The sequence below is a fragment of the Oryza sativa genome, chromosome 2 (assembly GCF_034140825.1).
Source record: "Oryza sativa Japonica Group chromosome 2, ASM3414082v1".
Classification (NCBI taxonomy): domain Eukaryota; kingdom Viridiplantae; phylum Streptophyta; class Magnoliopsida; order Poales; family Poaceae; genus Oryza; species Oryza sativa.
In genome coordinates, this window is record NC_089036.1 from 6,397,054 (window position 1) to 6,418,093 (window position 21,040).

General features: G+C 38.9%; 4 long non-coding RNA genes across 4 annotated transcripts; 3 read left to right on the forward strand and 1 right to left on the reverse strand.

Moving 5' to 3' along the window:
• The first annotated feature begins 549 nt into the window (after positions 1–549).
• On the forward strand, positions 550–4,693 carry LOC107279966 (uncharacterized). Its single transcript, XR_003240520.2, has 4 exons — positions 550–719; positions 1,323–1,445; positions 3,823–4,530; positions 4,589–4,693. It is a non-coding gene; the product is annotated as an uncharacterized lncRNA (long non-coding RNA).
• A 3,336-nt stretch (positions 4,694–8,029) lies between these two features.
• LOC9269827 (uncharacterized) lies at positions 8,030–9,092 on the forward strand. Its single transcript, XR_001543120.3, has 2 exons — positions 8,030–8,286; positions 8,686–9,092. It is a non-coding gene; the product is annotated as an uncharacterized lncRNA (long non-coding RNA).
• Positions 9,093–11,707: 2,615 nt separating this feature from the next.
• On the forward strand, positions 11,708–13,265 carry LOC107280040 (uncharacterized). The gene is made up of 3 exons (XR_010739138.1): positions 11,708–11,855; positions 11,953–12,075; positions 12,949–13,265. It is a non-coding gene; the product is annotated as an uncharacterized lncRNA (long non-coding RNA).
• A 3,303-nt stretch (positions 13,266–16,568) lies between these two features.
• On the reverse strand, positions 16,569–17,149 carry LOC107277225 (uncharacterized). The gene is made up of 2 exons (XR_001543050.3): positions 16,923–17,149; positions 16,569–16,788 (listed from the first exon to the last, which is right to left on the reverse strand). It is a non-coding gene; the product is annotated as an uncharacterized lncRNA (long non-coding RNA).
• Positions 17,150–21,040: the final 3,891 nt, after the last annotated feature.

The window sequence follows — 21,040 nt, forward strand, 5'->3', positions numbered from 1 at the left end:
TGCGTGAGATAAGGGAGAGAAATGGTCAAATGGAGATATGACATAAGATTTTTTTAAAAAGTAATGAAATGGGAACATAAAATAGAGGGAATATGAGACAATAAAAATGCATACTTAGAGTGGTATTTTCAAGTTCATTTCTAACTAAAGATCGAGGAATGGATAAAAATTAGATGCTAGAGCAAGGGAAAAAAAGCGAGAGATGTGTGACTCAATTACTGGTCAAAGACAAAATATGTTTTCGTGGATGAAATAGTCTTCCCCTTGACCTTTGACTGCAGGAATGACACGGAAATTCTGGGTGTGTCTAGCAACCAAAAAAGCAAAAGAGTAGACTTATAGTTGATCAAAGTTGATTACATCACATTAATATGATAGTACTGAAGTATATATAGACCAGCATACTACTGGAATAGTACATAATTTGTTCACAAGCTGACAAGCGGCATATCGAAGACCTTTTTTTTTTCCTGAACAGTAACAAATAGTATAATAAGTGAGCCGATAATATAAATAGCCTATCATGGCCGTGAGACACCAGTTAATTTCAGATTATATATATGGCCGTCGATCGAGCTAGCTAAGCAAACACACCATGGCTGCTTCTTTCATGGCTCGCGTCGTGCTAATCCTAGTGCTGTCCCTCTGGCTGCTGCCGTCGCTTCTGCCCGGTTCTCTCGCCGCCGGCGCTTCATCAGCCGGCAACGAGCTTTTGCCATGTGAGTAATCTGCCATTTTTTTTTTTTGGGAACTAAACAAGCAGGAGCTCTGTCAATTATATTTAAATCAGTAGAGTAAAAACCCAGAGACGACGATGGTTAATTACAGGAAAAGAAAAAAGAAGGTTGTCAATCTCTATTACCAGTACTATAGTCAATAGTTGTTTTTTATTTCCTCAAACATTTTATGTCGAGAAGAATTATATATTTCTCATGTTCAAGTGAAATCTGTGGTGCAGACTACTACTGCAACCCCGTAAGTTAACGTACTGATCACATAATATTACGAATCTAGATAAACCCATGTCTAAATTTATTGTATTGGTGATGTCATATTTTATTTATTATTTATTTTAGAGAAGGGTATGTTTTATCCGGCATATACATCTAACTGTATATATGCAGTATTTTTAAATCAAGAACTTAGCCTATTATATAGCTAGGGAACTTAGCTATCAAATAACCCAAACTGAAATTCGTTCCTATAAAGATTTGAACTCAGCATCTTAAAATGCTACTCTATTTAATATTCTATTTAATATTAGATTTATATTTTGGGACGAAAGAAATAGTAATTAAGCATCGTTCGCGTGTGCATGCCAGTGAGCGGTGGCAGCTCCAGGCGGATGGCGATGGTGAGAAGCAGGGAGAGGAAAGACGGCTATGGTTTAAGTATCGCGAAATCAGCACGGCGATCTCTCCGGCTTACACCCGGTTATGAACACAGTAAGCAGCGCTTGGAATTGACAACAAATTAAGTGGTTTGATAATTTGATGCTGCCATGGAAAGTAGATCATGTTGAATGGGAGATATATATATATATATATTAATATATACACGAAACATATACAGAGTTTGGGAAACTATGTAGGTTATACATGTTTGATTCAATTATGTTTTTTAGGTTATGAAGTAGATCAGTTCTTTTTTCCTCATTATATAACTTTTCAGGGTTATTACTAGTATGCGAATATTGATTCCAGCCGTCTGTAAAAACCATTTCTATAGTAGCGACTGTCTTGTAATATTTTCCTGCTATATTAATATGAAACCTCATACCCGGTTCCTTAAAAAAAATTGCCACTTACAAACTATTCCAGTTGTTTTGCACTTTAAAATCCTATTTAGAACGTTGGAATTTTGCATGTTTTTCGCAGGGACTTCACACAAGCAGTAATTAAAAAAAATGTTTTTTAAACAGGGACAAAGATAGCTAGCTTTTATAAATTACTGATTTTATCAAGTATTCCCTCTAAACATAAAAATTTGACGTTTCAGGTTAAGATTTGGTCAAATTGACCATCAATCACTTCTCAAATGCATATTTTAAAAGGTGCCGTGGATAGATTTTTCATGTCTATCATAATATCGAACTCATGTAATATGAAATCGATAGTTAAAGTTTTTAGAAATTTGACCTTCTAAACGTTGATATTTATGTCTCGAGGGAGTATTAGTATGTACGTAAAGTTTAGGCAAAATTTGTTACAGGATACTCAAAGACTGTGGTCTTTGTTGTGAGACACCCGAAGATCGTGTATTTGCTCGTGGACACTGTAAAAAAGTGGTAATTAGCTGCTGGACACTCTTCCCATTATTTTATTATTTCCGGTCAAGATGAAGAGAGAAAGAGTTGTGTAAGTACCAAAATGCCACTGGACACTGTTCTTCCTCTCTCTATCTTTTTTCCCTTCTTCTTCCTTGCAGCAGAGCAGAGGTGCGAGTGTGCGACGGCGGCTGGCCCGAGCCTGGACGGCTCAGCCATGGCGAGGCGGCGGCGGGGCGGTGTAGGCCCCACATCCTTTCTTTTTCTCTTCTTTCTCTCCTCTCTCGAGCAGGCGTGGTGGCAGACTTGCGTGAGGCGGCCGGCGGCGGAGCAGGGGGCGGCGGCGCTGGAGAGAGGGAGAGAGACGGCCGACGCGATGGCGAGCTCGGCGGCGGAGAGTAGCGGCGCGCGGCACGGCAGCGGGGGAGAGGGGGCGCGCGCACCGCCCGTCCTCCATCGCGATGGCGTGCAGCACGTTCTTGTCCTCCAGCGACGCCGGCGTGCCGACGTCGGACCACGACCAGGCCACGTTCTTCTTGTCCCGGAAGTCCAGCAGGATGATGAAGGAGGTGTCTGTCCGTGGGAACATGGTCGCTGCCATGAGCGTGCTCGTGCCGTCGAGTCACTGGAGCTTGTCGGCGTCGCCGAGTGCACAGCCCGGCGGCTCGTAGAAGAAGTCGGCCTGCTCGCCGGTGGTGCAGTCCCAGACGCCAATGCCACCTATAGCTGACTGAGGTCTTATGATCATTGTGACAGGATGCACCCTGCATCCTTAAACCGTGACAGCCTCTGCAAAGCCAACCTCATACACACTTTGCTGCTCATTGCTGATCGATCACATGATGCATGATATGGCCATTCATGTAGAGAAGAATCCGGACAAGAATAACTACTAGTGGATCATGGTGCAGTTGCAGAGATTGGGGAGGAAGAAGAACACTCAATGAATGTCCCTTGTTGCCCGAGACGCGGCCGATTCGCGCCTGCCATCTCCAGTTGTACACGCGCGATGCGGAAGAGGTGGCGCAGGTCGCCGGGAAGGCAGTTATACACGCGCAGGTCGCCGCCGCTCCTCCATCGCTCATTTGTACACGCGCACAGCGCTGCCGTGCGCGACGCAGCAGCCGCCGTCGGGCGCGGCGCGGACAGCCGTCCCGTCGCCCGCGGCGTTCCCTGCCATGGACGCCGCCAGATGCAGCTGGTCCCCGTCGAACGGCCCCCACCGTGCCTCGCGGAAGAGGTCGAGGAGGCCGTAATAGAGCGAGGTAGAGCGCCTCGCGCCCCCCGGCAAAACCTTCGCGTTGCTGTCGAAGAAGAACAGAGAAAGAGAGATTGACAAGTGGGCCCATGGACAAACTTGTCTTTAACTTAAGTTTCTCTCTCCGTTTTCATCGAAAATAATAAAATAATGGGAGGAGTGTCCAGTAGCTAATTACCACTTTTTTACCGTGTCCACGAGCAAATACACGATCTTCGGGTGTCTCACAGCAAAGACCACAATCTTTGAGTATCCTGTAGCAAATTTTGCCTAAAGTTTATTACTTACATCATTTCAGACCCTGGGGATGGACCGCGTGAAACTCCTGTCACTCCTATAGAAAGAAATAAGCAGCCAGGCAACTGATCAGAGAAGGAACACCTCTGATGGCACAACAAGAACACTTGAACGAGGAAATGATTCAGCTGTGATCAACAGAGGTTGTAATAAAAACTGTTAAAAACTCTAATAAGAAGTTACTCCTTACGGAGTAATAATACTTGTCATTTTGAACAAGTCTATTATTAAACTTTAAAAACTTTAAACATATGAAGACCATATGTATAGATTAGTATTAAAAAGTCTTTTCATAAAATCATATGTATTGATATTTCTATATATATTGTAAAAGAAAAATAGTGGTCAAAAATATTTTTAAATATCATTTTTGTCCAAAACGACACGTATTATCAACCCGGAGGGAGTAACAGATATGATAGCCAGTTGAAGGATTGTTTGTCTGTTCATTATAAATTTTGTTTCAATTACTCATACATATTATAAGATTATTTGTAATGATGATCTTCCTTTTTTTTCTTCCCTGCCACGCTTCGTATTGGCATGGTCAGAGTCTTCTTCATGATTCTCTATGTGTTATGTGTTGACAAAAAAATCCACGTTTGGCTGATAATGTCGGGTCTGTGTTGGCACGTACTAGGTCGACGAACACAACGGCCTGGGAGATCTGCTTAGCTTCTGTGCAGATCCACCGGTTGATAAGATACGGGCGTGCCAGTCAGTTTGATCATGCAACTGACAAGATATACAAATAGCATATCAATAAGCCAATTGGTTGTCAAGCCGATGGAGTAATTCAGCTGATGCCGATACCAGCCGATGTCAATAGGGTTTTGAGCAATCGGATATATGTCCAATATAGATAACGATATAAATACAATTGATTGATAGCAATGTAATAAAACAATAATAACATCCAGTAGAAACCAATCGGCTAACAATGATATAATAGAATAAGCACTGATCCGAAGGTTAAAACATACATCGGCTGAATGTCCGATGTCATAAAATCCACAAGATTAGATAAACAATGAAACCTTTGTTGCAACGGGCTAAATCCAACTTGTATGCAATCCTTGTAAGCCGAAGCAACGTCCAGATAACTCATTTGCTGAAACCTCAATGAAATCCTTATTAGCAATCAAGAAGCGGGCTAGAGATTATGGTTCTAAGCACGACTTAATAGATCAGACTTAACTAATGCAATACTAAGTATGAAAAGAAACATAATATCTAGAAAATCAAACATTTTTGTGTGATTTTCAGGGTGGTAGATACCTTAGCTAATCTAATCTAGTAAAATGATTTAGCCGATACCAGCATAAACCCTAAAGCGAGAATCGGCCGATATATCTAAATTGATATACTAAGACCAGATTAACTAAGATATATGATAAATAGGTAGGTAAATATATCAATTGAACCAGAGCAATCCAAGAGGTCAAATACACTGATGCAGCCTTGAACGACGCCGATGAAGCCAATACAATTGCCAGGGCCGGCGGAACATAGGACTTATCCCTTCGTCAGAGATTGAAAGCCGATGCAACCCCCGTCAAGTGCCAAGTTTCGTCAATGATAAGTAAAAACCTTGGTAAAGAGGTTGGCAATGTGCCAAGAGTAGTTGTATTGATCTAGGATATAGTTTACAATAACCCTGGGTGCACATATTTATACCCATAAGTAGATACTAGTCCTTGTTGGATAAGAAATAAACTTTCCTAAAGATAAAAGGAAAACATAAAGTCCTTATTGACACTAAGCACATTTTTCTAAAGACAAAAGGAAACTAACAGACTCTTCCTAATTAATAGATAACTTGCCATGCATGCTGCATCCTTCTTGAACTCGGTCTCTTCTGGATAAGCTTCCCTGAATAGATTAATTTCCTTAACCGAATATAGCAAGAATCCAACTATTGCCGCCTTGATAATTCCCATCGGCCGATTACAGGACTCTGAAGCCGATACTGATTCTAGATCGATGATGACTTCGGGGCTTACTAAATTTCACTGTTAACACTATGTCCCTTCTTTCGAAAGCCCAACAACATTAATTGTCAAGAAATCTTCAGAATACATTTGTTATAGTAGGGGCCTATTGATGAGAATGAGAGGGTTTATTCTTACACACCGAGTTGAATAATCATGTTCTTAAATTCACATCATCACATCACATACCAAAATTATCGAATACTATAAATGTACAAACTTATTGAAATGCGGTAGAAATATATCAATATTTGATATTGTCTTGTATCATTAATAATCGACTAAATTAACCAGCAAGTTCGAATGTGCAAATATTACAATATAAAGAATGCAAATACAAAAGATCTTAGACAAACAAAAAAAATAAAACAATGCCACTACCTTACTCTGCGCTTGCTCTTAGACATGAAAGTTTTATTACGTCTTAACTTTAGAGAAGATATTTCACTCAATAAATATGACTAAGAATGATTCAATAAATCATCACATAAATTGTTTCTCAACTTGTTTTCACTAGACTCAGTGCAGAAAAAACACTCTCAACACTTACAGCGGTTACCGCCGGTAAAATCAATACCAATTTAAGAAGCAAATACACAAAATCATAAAAAAAACATGGTTGTTTGTTTCAAAAAGCAACCAATTGTTCCAAACGCATGAATAGGTACTAAAACAATTTTGAGTACTTTTGTTTTTGCACCACATAAATTTTCCGGTGGGCTCACCGACTCGTGTAAAAATTATTTTTCACAATCAATGGTGTCAAGCATATTCCCATATGCCTGAAAACACTTTTGAGTGGTTTCGAATGGTTTCATTTTCGCACCACACAAACTTTCCGGCAGGCCCACCGACTCAAGTAAAAATTTCTCACAGTTTGGATGTAAACCAAATCTATTACTTTGGAGGTTTTATCTTCCTGAAAGATTTCAATATTCTCTTTACATACCTTGGACATGTCTTGATGGCTTCATGTTATTTTTAGAACTATTCACCTTAACAACCACCGTTTGCTAAGGTGATGAACATCACACTAACATCTACCCATAATGGCATCCAATGCACAATTCTGCGACGCGTGAGTCACATAGAAATTTTTCACAATGAACGCATCCAATCCATTGGTATGAAATTTATGGTTTGGTGCTTTTTGAACCATTCCGTTCCGGTGATAAACTTCGCAAAACCATAAACCCAGAATGGCATTCAATGCCCAACTTTACGTTGCGTGAGTCACCAAAGGTGAGTATTTTGATAACTGAGCAGAAGAATATGACTATAGAGTTCGAAAACCCGTAAACACGTAATATTGCTTGAAGTTACACATTGAGCTTTTGTTTTTTGCGGGCTTCCTGACCCATCAAACCTTAGCTTCATCCCTAAGGGCGGCTTGCAAAATGGCACCCCCTCGCCGCCCTTTCGCAGCGCCCCCCAAACCCAAACAAAAAAAGGGGCATTCTAGAGGGCGGCAATGGGTCTGCCTACAAAAAATCCTAGGCCGCCCTCACAGCCCTTCTGTAGGTGGCCCTTAGCGCGAAAAAAATGCTCTCTGAGAGGACTGAAAGAAACCTCCGAGAGGATGGCAAAGGGGCTGCCTGCAAAATATTCATCCCTCGGCGGGCAGTCGTTAAGGGGGTTCCAATGGCCGTCTGCTACGTAGGATAAAACTTCTTTCCGGAGAGCGTTTTTTAAAAAACGCCTTCTCCAAGGGCGTGAGGCGACTAGTATTGCAAAATATTGAAACAAAAATCATTTTTCAATATTTTAGTAAATAAAATAAAAAAATCCAAATCGACAGTAGGGAGAATTGACTGATAGGTTGGAATTTTGTGGATGCCTACGAAATAGCAAACACGATAAACATGCATGCAGAGAGCAAGCTAGCTAATTCGGAAACCACACGGAAAATATTGAACAATAGTTTGTCCCAAAAAAAAAATACTTCAAGAGATATCCCGCCTCTTCAACTTATATATTATGTACCGTGATAGGAATGTGGCATGCATGGTTATCTCGCCTCATTCTCAGTCAACGATTTCATCAGCCTGGATATAACTAATTTATCACCGACTCAGATTGAATCAGTCGTGTTGAAAAATTGACATATTATTCAGCGGGAAAATTAATAACCCTTCTTAATTCTTATGTGCCTAGGTAGCTTAACTTGTCAAGGGATTTAAATACTCCTACCATGCAAGTAGCTAGCATAGCCAAGCTACACACACTATCTGCAGCAGCGAACTGAAGTGAATCCGGCGAAAAAATTTCTGATCTCTGAAGCACCATGGAAGCTACTGCTCGACTTCGCGTGGTGGCAATCCTACTGATGTCGTCGCTCTTGCTGTCGCCGCCGTTTCTTCTCGCCGACGGCTCATCAGGAGGAGGTAGCAGAGGCCGGGAGATGAAGCACGATGATGGCCATCTGGTTATTGCTCCAAGAAAATTGACATGGCCTCGTCGAGTTCTAAACTCTGGTAAGTTCAAATAGGACAAATTAATTATGTCTCTCTAGATCTCCCTCTCCTTTGATGCAAATTACAGAGAAATTCAGCTGCCAGTTTTAATAGAAGGTTGAACTGAATCCTGAGTGAGGTGCATACAATTCACGTTTTCATATATACATATGGCTCTTTTATTTCCTGGGTACAACTTACAAGTGAAACCCACACCATACTTACACACCTGCTCGGATGTGTTCTACTCCCTCCGTTTCACAATGTAAGACTTTCTAGCATTGCCCATATATATATAGATGTTAATGAATCTAAACACATACATATGTCTAGATTCATTAACATCTGAATGAATATGGGCAATGCTAGAAAGTCTTATATTATAAAACGGAGGAAGTAAATAAGACTTTTTTTTTTCAGGCGATCAACCGAACCACGACCCGATACATAACTCTCCTATCTCCCCAGGAAGAAGCAAAAATGAAGTCAGGCCTGGCAATTGATGAGAGAGTATCCATAAACACAACCACATAAAGGATTGGCATTTAAATTTTTGCTGGAAACAGATACTCTGCATTTCTGCTATCTGACTTTGAGTGGTTGAAATGTGGATCTCACAACCAATGGCCCTATGTGTCAATGATCCAAGTAAAAAAAAAAAAAGTACTGTACAGAGGAGACTCATCATTTTCGTTGACAGCCTAAAACAGTCCAGGAAGAGTTTTTTTTTTCTTCTTAGTTTTTTTCTTGGGTGTGTGGTCTAAAAGAACAACGGCAGTAGCCCTGGTTATTCAGTTATGATGTTGTTATTGAAATTATTTTACGGATGTCTGTTCATTAGAATTTAGTGGTAAAAAAAGATATTTTCATAGGCACCCTCTTACATTGCACATACAGTCAGCAAGAGCAATTGTGCCTATGGAAGCCAATTTCTCGTTGAGCGCAATTCCTATTTTAGTTATCCAAAACCCTTAATAAAGCATGACAAAAGATGGACAATTAAGCCATTGATATAACGTTTTTCACGACATGTACCACATCATTCACCATGATGTTGTCCCGTTCTTTGACCATGAAGAGGAATCGATAACAAATGAAAAAAAATTAATATCGACCTCTTTAATTATGAGTGGGATAAGCATATGAAAAGGAATTTCACCTAGCCACCTATGGAAATTGTTCGAGGTGGCTTGCTGGTCCACCTGTGAAAACCACTTTGAATCGTCTATAAAATTAACTCTTACAATAGTGATACTTTGTGCTAACACTTATTATATGTTCTAGCACTAACAGTTAATTAATTAGTAACAATGGGCGGATGCGACGTAAGATATTGGGCAAGAATTAGCATTTTGCATGTTAAACATAATCAACGCTTTAGTAGCTGTTTAGCTCGCACGACGGCCGGGTATTATTTTTTGGTGACCAATAATTTTTTAGATATCTTATAGTTGAGGGAAAAAATAATTATGCCGACAATGGAGTCGCGGCCGCGCGCCCAACCGGTAGGATTGCATGCAAATTAACAAGTTATTTGCGATACATGAAGAAACACGCTTCGACAGCTTGGTTGTTCCAATGTCCGCATATCGTGTTTACTTCTTCATATGCATTTCTTGTAAGCCCTAATACTTGATTGACCCCTTCATTTTTGAAATAATAAAATCTTCAGAAAGTTATGTATGTAGGCAATGATTAATTAATAAATACTCCCTCCGTCCCAGGTTTAAAGTTAAAAGTTAATTTTTTATAGGACGGAGGAGTAATAGCTAGAAAAACATCTTTGTATGGTCAAAATGTACGAATATCCCCCTAGGTTTAAATAAAGGATGGACCACGCCTGCTCACCCATGCCAAATGCCCTTCCACCGCGCAACATCTCAGCCAAAGGTAGCATATCTGCACTCGGCAGCATGTGTATACACAAGCCTATTGCCATGTTTTCACGGCCTAGCATTCTCCACATTGCAAAGAATGCTAACGATAACTACAGATTTATATCTAAGAAAGAGGGAGAACTTCATACATGGCACACTACATGCTACATAGCTACGTGACATGCCTCACGACCTTCTCCCACCACTCACTCATAACCCTCATAGTAATTTTGTTACTCTCAAGACACGCTCTCCACACACATCCATAATAGTAATATTTTTACTGCAACAGCCTAAAGAGTGGGCTAGGGATGGGAAAAAGTGGGTTTTCTGGGCTTAGAAGGATGGGCTGGCGGCGAGATTGGTGGTGGGTGTTGACGATGGGCAGAAGGCGTGGCGGCGGAGCTACGGGAATGGAAGCACTAGCGGTGGGTAGGGCTAGCAGTATGGATGAGGGAGGCCATGGCGGTCAGTGGTGGTGAATCATACCCGATGGCATAGGGGAATGGTACCCACACTGGCTTAGGATGGAAGAGAGGTAGGGGTGGAAGGGGGAGGAGGCCGGTCAGGTATAGGGATTACAAGCACCATTGACGTCTTCTGGTCAGGTGGCAAGGTTAGGGGCACCAGTCGGGCGAGGAGGAAGAGGTGCTGAAAGACTGTGCGCGTGAGTGCGTGAACGAGCGAAGCGAAGAAGAGATATAAGGGGATACAAGAAGAGTATGCACGAATCTCAATGCAATCCTAACCATTAAAAAAATACTTCATCCGTCCCATAATATAACAATCTAGAATTGAATATTTTATAGTACAACAAATTTGGACATGCATTATGAAATATCACATCTGGTTCTAGGTTGTTATATTATGAGACGGAAGGAGTAACTGAATTGAATGGTATTTTTCAGTTGACTAGACGGTCCTTAATTTTTCACCCCATGTTACTATCTACCTATTGTCATAACGTGTTTTTCTTCACCGTTGATCAACCCAAAGCATTTGAATTGACTTGTTGGACGTCTCACGTTTGATTGGGTGCAGACTTGACAAACGTAATCACTTGCTTTCACTGCCCATCAATGTCAAAATAAATACAATGATGAAATATTTTCTAGTGTATATATGAAGACAGAGAGCGCATTTGTGCATGTTAAATTGGCACGCATGCATGCAAAGAAGTGGTCTTCGCTGTTCCTTTTGACAGTTTGACTGCCGGAATCATCACACAGATTGTTTATGTCTGTCAGAGTGTCAGCAGAAACATATCATAATTATAGTTGAGTTGAATAGGTCACCTGGATAAGACATTGAACCTTACCTATGAAGTTTACGTATACAGCAAACACATTTTTCTGAATAATCACCTAGGGTGTGTTTAGTTCACATTAAAATTATAACAATATGACGAAAAAATTGAAAGTTTATGTGTAGAAAAGTTTTAATGTGATAGAAAAGTTAAAAATTTAAAGAAAAAAGTTGGGAACTAACCAGGCCCCAGCAGAGAGAGTAAGAGAGCGCGTCGATAAATAGCCGTACAAGGGCAACAGGTCAGGCACTTATTCAGTTCAGTTCAGACATCACCTAGTACAATGGCTTCACCGGCAATAATAACCATCCTCGCCGTGTCCCTCCTGCTGCTGCTGCCGCCGTTAGCGCTTGGCTCCATCACCGGCGGCGATCAACGACGCAAGGAGCCTTGGATTACTACGATATGTGAGCAGTCGATCGATCTCTGAACTTTCAGAAAATGGAACTTTCTGGTGGTAACTAATATTTAACTGAGCATTAATTACTCATGTGTTCATGGCAGTGAACGGTGGCGGCAGTATTGCGGGCATGGAGCTGCAGCAACGACGACGAGGAGGCCATGGATTGCCGGTGATGGTGAGATCAGCAGCACGGCGATCTCTCGGAGGACGATCGACACCCAACAGTAAGGCCAACACAACACACGTAATGAAAATAAACATTAAGTAAGGATACTGCATATAACAGGAAGGTAAAACTAATTAGAGTAAATTTCAGAAAACTACATGTTGTATGGTTCAAATTGCAGAAAACCACACATATTTTGACAGTTGACACTTAAGTACATATATTTTGGTAGTTTAGTTTCACAAAACCACACTATCAATGAATGGATTCACCCGTGAGATGATGTGGTTGTTCCATCTAGGATGAGGACGTGGCATCCTATTAATTTCGTGCAATGGCTGGTAATAGGATGCCATGTCCTCGTCCTAGGTGAAACAGTCACGTCATCTCGCGGGTGAATCCATTCATTAGTAGTGTGGTTTTGTGAAAATACACTACCAAAATATATGCACTTAAGTGCCAAGTGTCAAAGTGTGTGTGATTTTCTACAACTTGTACTACAAAACGTGTAGTTTTGTGAAATTTACTCAACTAATTAATACTCCCTCTATCTCAAAATATAACAATTTCTAGCCTTTAGAATTTGTTCTAAAATATAACAATTTTTTATTAACATTCTTTTCCTAATCAATCACAACTCTCCACCATTCAGTTTTCTTACATACTTCCACTTCTTGTCTAATCATAACCTTCCCCCATCCAATTCTACCTACTTTTTTAATAATTGTCTCCAATTCTAAAAATGCTTATATTATGGGACAGAGAGTATATAATTAATTAAGTTTAAAAAACATGTTAATAAAAATTGAGATAGAATTTGTATCTTAATAAAAAGAATGAGATTTCAGTACTACGAGTATTTGGCAGTCTATTAACTGGTACCCTGATCGGCCAGTTAGGTGACATTAATTGTTTTTTTTTTGTTTTTTAGACCCTGGTGATGGTGGACGTAACCCTCCAGTCTCCCCTGCACGAGACAGACCAGGGACGGAAGCCTGATGAAATGGGCAACTGTGCCCTCTGTGCCCGAGAGAAATTGGTCCCTTGGCAGAATATCCATGATTTGGTCTGTGTAATTTTGTGCGAAAATTGATCAGAGGCGCCACACCTGATCTCAGTCTAATGGGCTCAGTTTGCGGTGATGTTGTACTACATGCTGACACAATAAACCTATCTGACAACAATCTGCATGCCACAACCGAGGCAAATTGATGATATATATACAGTGCACAAAATTTATTCAGATCAGATTACATATTTGGATAATTTTACCATCCTTTAATTTAGACGATACCGATAAATACTATATTTTTCTAATATCAAATTTTAATATCTACGTGTACTTTCTTAAGAACTATAAAATTTCTCAATATATTTAGTTACACACAAGCTAGCACTGTGTACGTATCATAGCCACAGTAGTGAGTAGTACACTGGGACTTCACCGAATCAGTCTTTGGATACTCACTAACTAAGGCTGTCGGGCAGAGGGCGGTGACCAAAAGCAACCCTCCCGCGGGCAGACCGACGGCATCGGCTGCGGGCGCCAGCGCGCCCGTGGAGCTGCAAAAAAAAACAACAACATTAAACACAAATTAGTTTGTTGGTTCGTCGCATTTACGAGCTTAATTGGTGAGATCAGCCTGAGAATATCGATCATGACTGCTCACAAGGAGGGGTCACCGGAGTATGGCCGCCGTCCACCACCAGCTTGCACCGGTAGCCGCTCGTCGCCGCCAGCCAGAGCGCCACGGCGAGCTGAACGACGGCGAGTAGACGGTGTCGCCGTCGCAGCGGCAGAAGCGCCATCGCGACGATGTGCTCAATTAGCTCAGGACGGACGCTAATTAAAGCTAGGTAAAGTAGAGCTCTCGATCGATGCGGTGAACTTGGCCGGCCGCCGGTCGGTAGGTATGTACGCATTATGGACGTGCATGCACACAGGATTTGACAACAGCTAGCAGGTGATTCACATGTACAAGTGGCGCTGATTAGTCTTCACTTATATCCTCTAGGACCTCTGCTGTGGGTGTGGGCGTGTGCCTAATGGGCGATCGATCATCCCTATCCCCTCTATTACGCTCTCTCCCCCCTTCCTCCTCCCATTCTTCTCTTCTTACTACACCATAAATTTTTAAAAAATAAAAAAACAAAGTTGGAAAAAATTATGTATAGAAATACTATATATAAAAAAAATATTTGAATTTAAATTCAAATTTGAAACGGGTATGTAAACGTTTGACTTATAAACTTTTGGTCTATAAACTTTAGGTGTATAGAAATACTATATATAAATAATATTTGAATTCAAATTTAAATTTGAATCGAATATATAAACTTTTAACTTATAAACTTTGTGTCTCTAAACTTTAAATGTGTAAAAGGTGTACAAACTTTAGGTGTATAAATTTATTAAAATAGGAAAATAATACGGTGCCAAAAAAGGAAACCACGTGGAGGAGAGGGGGTATCGGCTAATCCGATCGCTAGGGGCGATCGATCGCCCCATAGCCTTTTCGTCTGCTGTGCTACTACTAGTTCTAAATTATTTAAAAACACTCGTTGTATTATTTTAAAAAAAAAGAAAAAAACATTTTTTTTATTAAACACTCGTTATTTTATAAGCAAATACTATTATTTTGATTCTACTCACTCGCAATTTATATTCTATATTTAACGCTTTGAATGAGCTTAAATGAAAATTTTGTCAACTACGAACCTGTAGACATAGTTTAGATATGTATACGACTTTCATATACATTTTGTCTCCATCCGAGATCATTTAGAAATATTAAATATACAAATAGATATGACAATAACACATTTTCGCACATCCAAATGTACTCAAATAAAAAAGGTGATAAACTACAGATTGTAGATCTTGTCAAGTTCTACAAATTCATAAAAAGTTAGGTAAACAACACATATATGAGTGATGTCATCATGAGTGTCGATTTTAATTGACAACCAACATCTAGAATCATAGGTGCCGGTTTTTATTGAAAATCAGTACACATGTGATCTCCAATATGTGTCGGTTCACAATAAAAATCAGCACCTGTTGGGCGCACTCACAAGTACCGGTTTATTATAAAAACTAGCAACTATGTAATGTTCATAGGTGCCACTTTATTATAAAAACTGGCACATATGACTTGGAGGGATTATTGGTCCTTTTTTATGAATTGCACCAATAATAAGGTTATGAGCAATTTTACTGTCCTTGAGGAGGTACCATAAAGTACCATTTTTTCTATTATAAATTTGGTACCTCTTGATACCTAGGTACTACGAGGTACCATGTGGTACTAAATTTTACACTAAATTTTTGGTACCTCATGGTATCTCCTCAAGGACCGTAGAATTGCTCTAAAGTTATAGGTATCGGTTTTAATTTATAGACCTATGAAAAAGGCAACAAAAGTCTCACATATGTCGGTTTTTACGTACCGACACATATAGTACTAGAAAAGTGTTTTTCCTAACGACCAAAACTGGTTTTTGTCGGCGGTCAGCAGTGTCTCTAGCAACCTAAGGCTAGCGAAAATATATGATTTTCGCTCGCAGTTGCGGTCTGCATGTAAAAATTGATTTTTGCTTGCAGACACCTATGAGGACCGGCAGCGAAATCTTTTTTTTTTTTTTTGCAAAGGAAAAAATCAATCAACACTCAGAAACGGTGCTGCATTTTCAAATTCACATTTAGAGATCCAGATTCGAATCAATTCAAATCCACATCAGATTTAGATTCAAATCCACATCAAGAAAGCACTACATCGATATTTTCCACTACATTTTCAACGTGCAAACATCAACACACTGAAATAAAATAGCACCAACAAATGTCGATCGTTGTGGCACCGTCAGCTATCGGCGTGCTGGTCATCGTCATCACAGGTGGAGTGAGAGTGAGAGAAGAACTTAGCTCGGCTAGATCCGGAGCTGTGCCAAACCAGCCGTCGCTGCTGAGCCTCACCGCCCTCTCCTTCCTTCTCCGAGTTTGAGGGCGCAGCCACCTGCAAGAGAGGCCACTGCCACCACTCCGTGGATTTAGTTTTGTGATGAATGTTCTGGGATGATTTGATTTGTTGCCGTTGGATTTGTGATTCAGTTTTTTAATGAAATTTTTGGTTGCATCGAGCCCTTTTTATTATTATTCTTGAGACAATAAATGTGCGGTTTCAAAATCGGCACCTTTGATTTTTCTCTGACAGTTGTTTAGTTATTTAGTTTTCTTTAGTACTGTCTGCAAATCAACTCCTTGATAGTACTGATATTAATTTGGTTGACAGAGTTGTTTTTCAGATCCCGGGGACGGCGGACGTGATCCTCCGGTCTCACCTGCAGGGACAGACCAGGGACGGCAGGCTGATTAACTGCGCCCAAGATCGAGAAATTTGGTGACTTGGCGTAAAAAAAGAAAAACTCAGCACGGACTGAATGAAACAGGACAACAAAATAATGTACCCTAAAATATAAGAAACTAGCACCAAGTAGTACTACTGATTATACTGCATTGTGCATAGTTTTTTATTGACTATAAATTAAAGCTGATGCAAATTGTTGATGTGTGCAAATCTGATGCACCAAGTTTATTCAGAAAACACACGTATAGTAGTACAGTGCGTTAATTGGTACTCCATACTTAATTTTCTCAATCTTTGTTGCTCGATACGACGACACATACTATATAGCTAAGGCTGTAGGCGCAAGTGCTGGCCGGAGCAACCCTCCGGCGGCGACGGTGGCGGAGGGCGATTTGCCTTTGGAGCTGCAAAGCAAAAGGGAGAAAAAAAAATACATTTCGTTCGTCACATGTCCATGATGTTAATTTGTGCGTGCACCGGTGAAGAAGGATCCGGCCGGGCTCGCCGGGGCCGGAGAAGAAGAGAGAAAGGTACTCACGAGGAGGAGTCGCCGGCGTACGGCCGCCGTCCACCAGCACGGTCGGCGGCGGCGGCGGTGGCGGGACGGCGTCGAGCTTGCACTGGTAGCTACTCGTGGCCGCCAGCCAGATCGCCACGGCGAGCTGAACGATTGCGAGTAAGCGGAGTCGCCGCAGCCGCGCCATCTGATCACAATCAGAAGAAACAAGATTTTGGAGTGTCTTGTGTCTACTATAGCTACTGTACTAAAATAGCGGCCCGGCTGTTCAGGATTTGACGACAGCAGCTTACGTACTCCCTCCGTTTCACATGAATCCTAATCCTGAAGATTAATTTGGATACACGCTATGTCCAAATTCATTCAAAGAATTATTTCTTTTTACATAGGAAGTAATTATTAGCTCATCAAGTGTACACCTATATGCCAAAGTACTCCCTTATACTCTCAGGCATGCTAGGTAGATAGAAGTGATAACTTATTTTTTCTAAAAAAAGGGATCATCACGTGATAATAATACCTCTAATATACATCCGTCCCAAAATAAGCACCAACCTCATATTAGAATGTAACACATCCTCATAAAATATAAATGATGTATCACATTCTAGCATGAGATTGGCTCTATGTCCAGATTCATTGTAATATGATGTGTCGCACCTATATATATTAGTCTAACTAGGATGATAGCCCACGCATTCGCGCGGGCATGTGTATTAGTTTGTTCTGAAAATAGTTCTAACAAAATAAAGTGAAATTAAGGTAAGGTGTTTTCTATTTTTAACAGGGTGTTCATTGTATCTCTTTTTGAAGAAATCTCGATAAACTTTTGCTGGCAATAAATGTTTTTTTCCACCTTGTCAATCCTCTTTTTAATTGATTCATATATATGTGTAATTCGTTATGCATGTGAATCAATAATGATAAGTTCTTTTAAAACTATTAGTTATATTTTGAATGTAGTGATTGAGTGATTATAATTTCGAATTTGTTTTCAAATCAAATTATTGTGTTATTCTAAATTTTCATTTTAAGGATTTTAATTTGTACTTAATCTCGTATCGTGTTGTATTTGGACTCATCTTTTAATATTTATTTTATTATTATTCCAAATTTTAGATATTTATAACTTATACTTTTATATGGACTGTTTTATATTATACATGGGATCTTGTTATACATTTTTTAATAGTTTTAATGGTTTTTTTTAAAAAAATTGAATGTGTATTTTAATCAAATTGCTTATTTTTTCTGAATTTAATTCTGAACACCTCGGTGATAGAAACGTCTCTCTCTGGCCCTCCTCTCGGTCCTTTGTCCTTCACCTAATCATCTAGCATGCTATTAGGCTTAGGAAGTCATGGAAAGTCTATATTGGCGCTTCCGTCGGTGTCCACCTCGCTAAGGTTGTGTTCTTCCCCCCTCCTTTCCCAACTTAACTCTCTCGTTTTCGGTGCACATGCTTTCCAAACTAATAAACGGTGTTTTTTCTAAAAGTTTTCTATAGAAAAATTGCTTTAGAAACATATTAATCCATTTTATAAAAAAATTAACTAATACTTAATTAATAATAATCTAATGTAATGAGTCGCTTTATTTTACGTGCGTGGGAGAGATTAGCTCCAAAACCTATCTAATGAACACAACCTAATAATATATTGCAGCTCCGCCTCCGTTGAGTTCAGGCCCAGGGTATCCACCATGGTTCCAAACTCTTTGATGGTGGTTGAATCTAGACTTTAGACTCACATATTTGAATTCATTTGTCTTTTCACAGTGCAAATTTTGCTCAAATATTTGTAGTCATAATGGCTACATTATCTAAATTTTATATAGTAAATATGGGTAAATGGATCTTGAATTATGTATTTAATTATAAATAACATGACAAAATGCAAATAAATTGAGAAAAGTGCATGTAACTTGAGAGTCATGATCATTTAACTATCTGATTATTATTTTTTATATATTATATGTTAGCTAGAAAATAGGAAATGTTGGCTCGAAAATAGGAAATGTTGGCTCGAAAATAGGAGAGGAGACTGGGATCCCGGAGGAGAGAGTTGGAGGGTTGAGAGACTACGTATGTACATGTGTGCCCACACACGGCGGGGTTGGGGGTACCATATTTTCGTGTATTGGGGATACCATATTTTTTTTTTGAGAGATCTAATGGTTAAAATTAGTGGGTCCGCCTATTTAAAGAAATATCAATGGTTAGTCTTTTTCTTTTTTATCAAAACTTTTAGGATTTTTTTCTAATTTATTAGATCGTCAAATGGCATCTTAAGAACATTTGTAAAATGCCATGTGACAGTTTGAGAGCGTTTGTAGGGAGTTCAATGAACTTTTAGTATATAATAGATGTTTAATGGATTTTAGTATATAATATATAGATAGATGTGTAAAGAATATAATGCAGTAAACTTTCTTCAAACATTATATACGTTTATGATGATGCAGTCTAGGTTTGCAAAGTTATAATTGTTTGTTTTTAATAATGAATGTTATTTCAATTATCCTTAGAAATTATAAAAGGAAAGGAGAGAAATATGGACGTGATAAGGGTGAGCGGTTTCGCACGTGCGTACGTACTTACTTCATATGTACGGACTTATGGGAGAGCTGGGGCCGTTGTACATTAATACAAGGGTTTATAATATCGGACCCACTAATTTAAGTGAATATTTTAAGGGTTAGATATTTTGCTTTTGTAGAATTTCTATTATTTATTTATCAGAGCGCCACGTGGTAGCTTAGGAGTATTTGTAGGGGTGGCATGTAGCGACTTAGGACCGATTTAAGTGAATATCGATGGACAAATATTTTTGTTACAAAATAATATAAAATAATGGGTACATAATATAATATAATGGTGTAAACTTTATTTTCAAATATTGTAGAGCTAATTTATTTATGTTCACTTGTAGAGATTTGTATGCTGGTATATTCTATATTTGTAAAGTGACTTTTATTCAAAATTTATTATCACTTATTATTATTATTAGTATTATTATTATTATTAGTGCTACTATTATTATTATTATTATTATTATTATTATTATTATCTCAATTATATACCGGAAAAAAAGAGAAAGAATAGTAACGTACCTTGGAAAAAAAAGGTTATGTACGTGCATGCACCCCCTTTAACAGATCGCATGCAAGCAGTAACGTACCTATATATGGAATGGAACAGAGGAGTTATTTTGAGATAAATCTAATCTAACGGTTTATAATATTGGACCCACCGATTTAAGTGAAAATCGAGAGATAGATATTTTTCTTTTTTCTCAGATTTTTTAGAATTTTTTCTAATTTATTAGAGCGCCACGTGGCGGTTTGAGAGCGTTTTGAGGAAGCTTCATTGCTTATGATTTAGGGGGAAAATATTGTTTGTGAAGGATCAACTTCTGTAATTTTTAATAGAAACTAGGAAGGAAGCCCGCGCAAATGCTTGGGTAACTTATTTATAAAAAATTACTAAAAGAAGTCATACTTCACCATATTAATTATAAGAAACGCTTATTTATTATTTATAAAAATAATGCTAAAGAATCCTATATCACCATATTAATTAATTATAAGGACCATAGATCACCTTATAATTATATAAAAATAAATGTCTAGACACAACAAAAAGATCATCTCTACTTCATACCAAATTGTTCATGTCTCACTTGTGTTCAAATATATGCATAAATATTTTGAAATATTACTCCTACCAATTCATGGGATAAAACCATTAAATTTATGAGTAAGTATACTATTTTTTATGCTGGTATATTCTATATTTGTAAAGTGACTTTTATTCAAAATTTATTATCACTTATTATTATTATTAGTATTATTATTATTATTAGTGCTACTATTATTATTATTATTATTATTATTATCTCAATTATATACCGGAAAAAAAGAGAAAGAATAGTAACGTACCTTGGAAAAAAAAGGTTATGTACGTGCATGCACCCCCTTTAGGAATGGAACAGAGGAGTTATTTTGAGATAAATCTAATCTAACGGTTTATAATATTGGACCCACCGATTTAAGTGAAAATCGAGAGATAGATATTTTTCTTTTTTCTCAGATTTTTTAGAATTTTCTCTAATTTATTAGAGCGCCACGTGGCGGTTTGA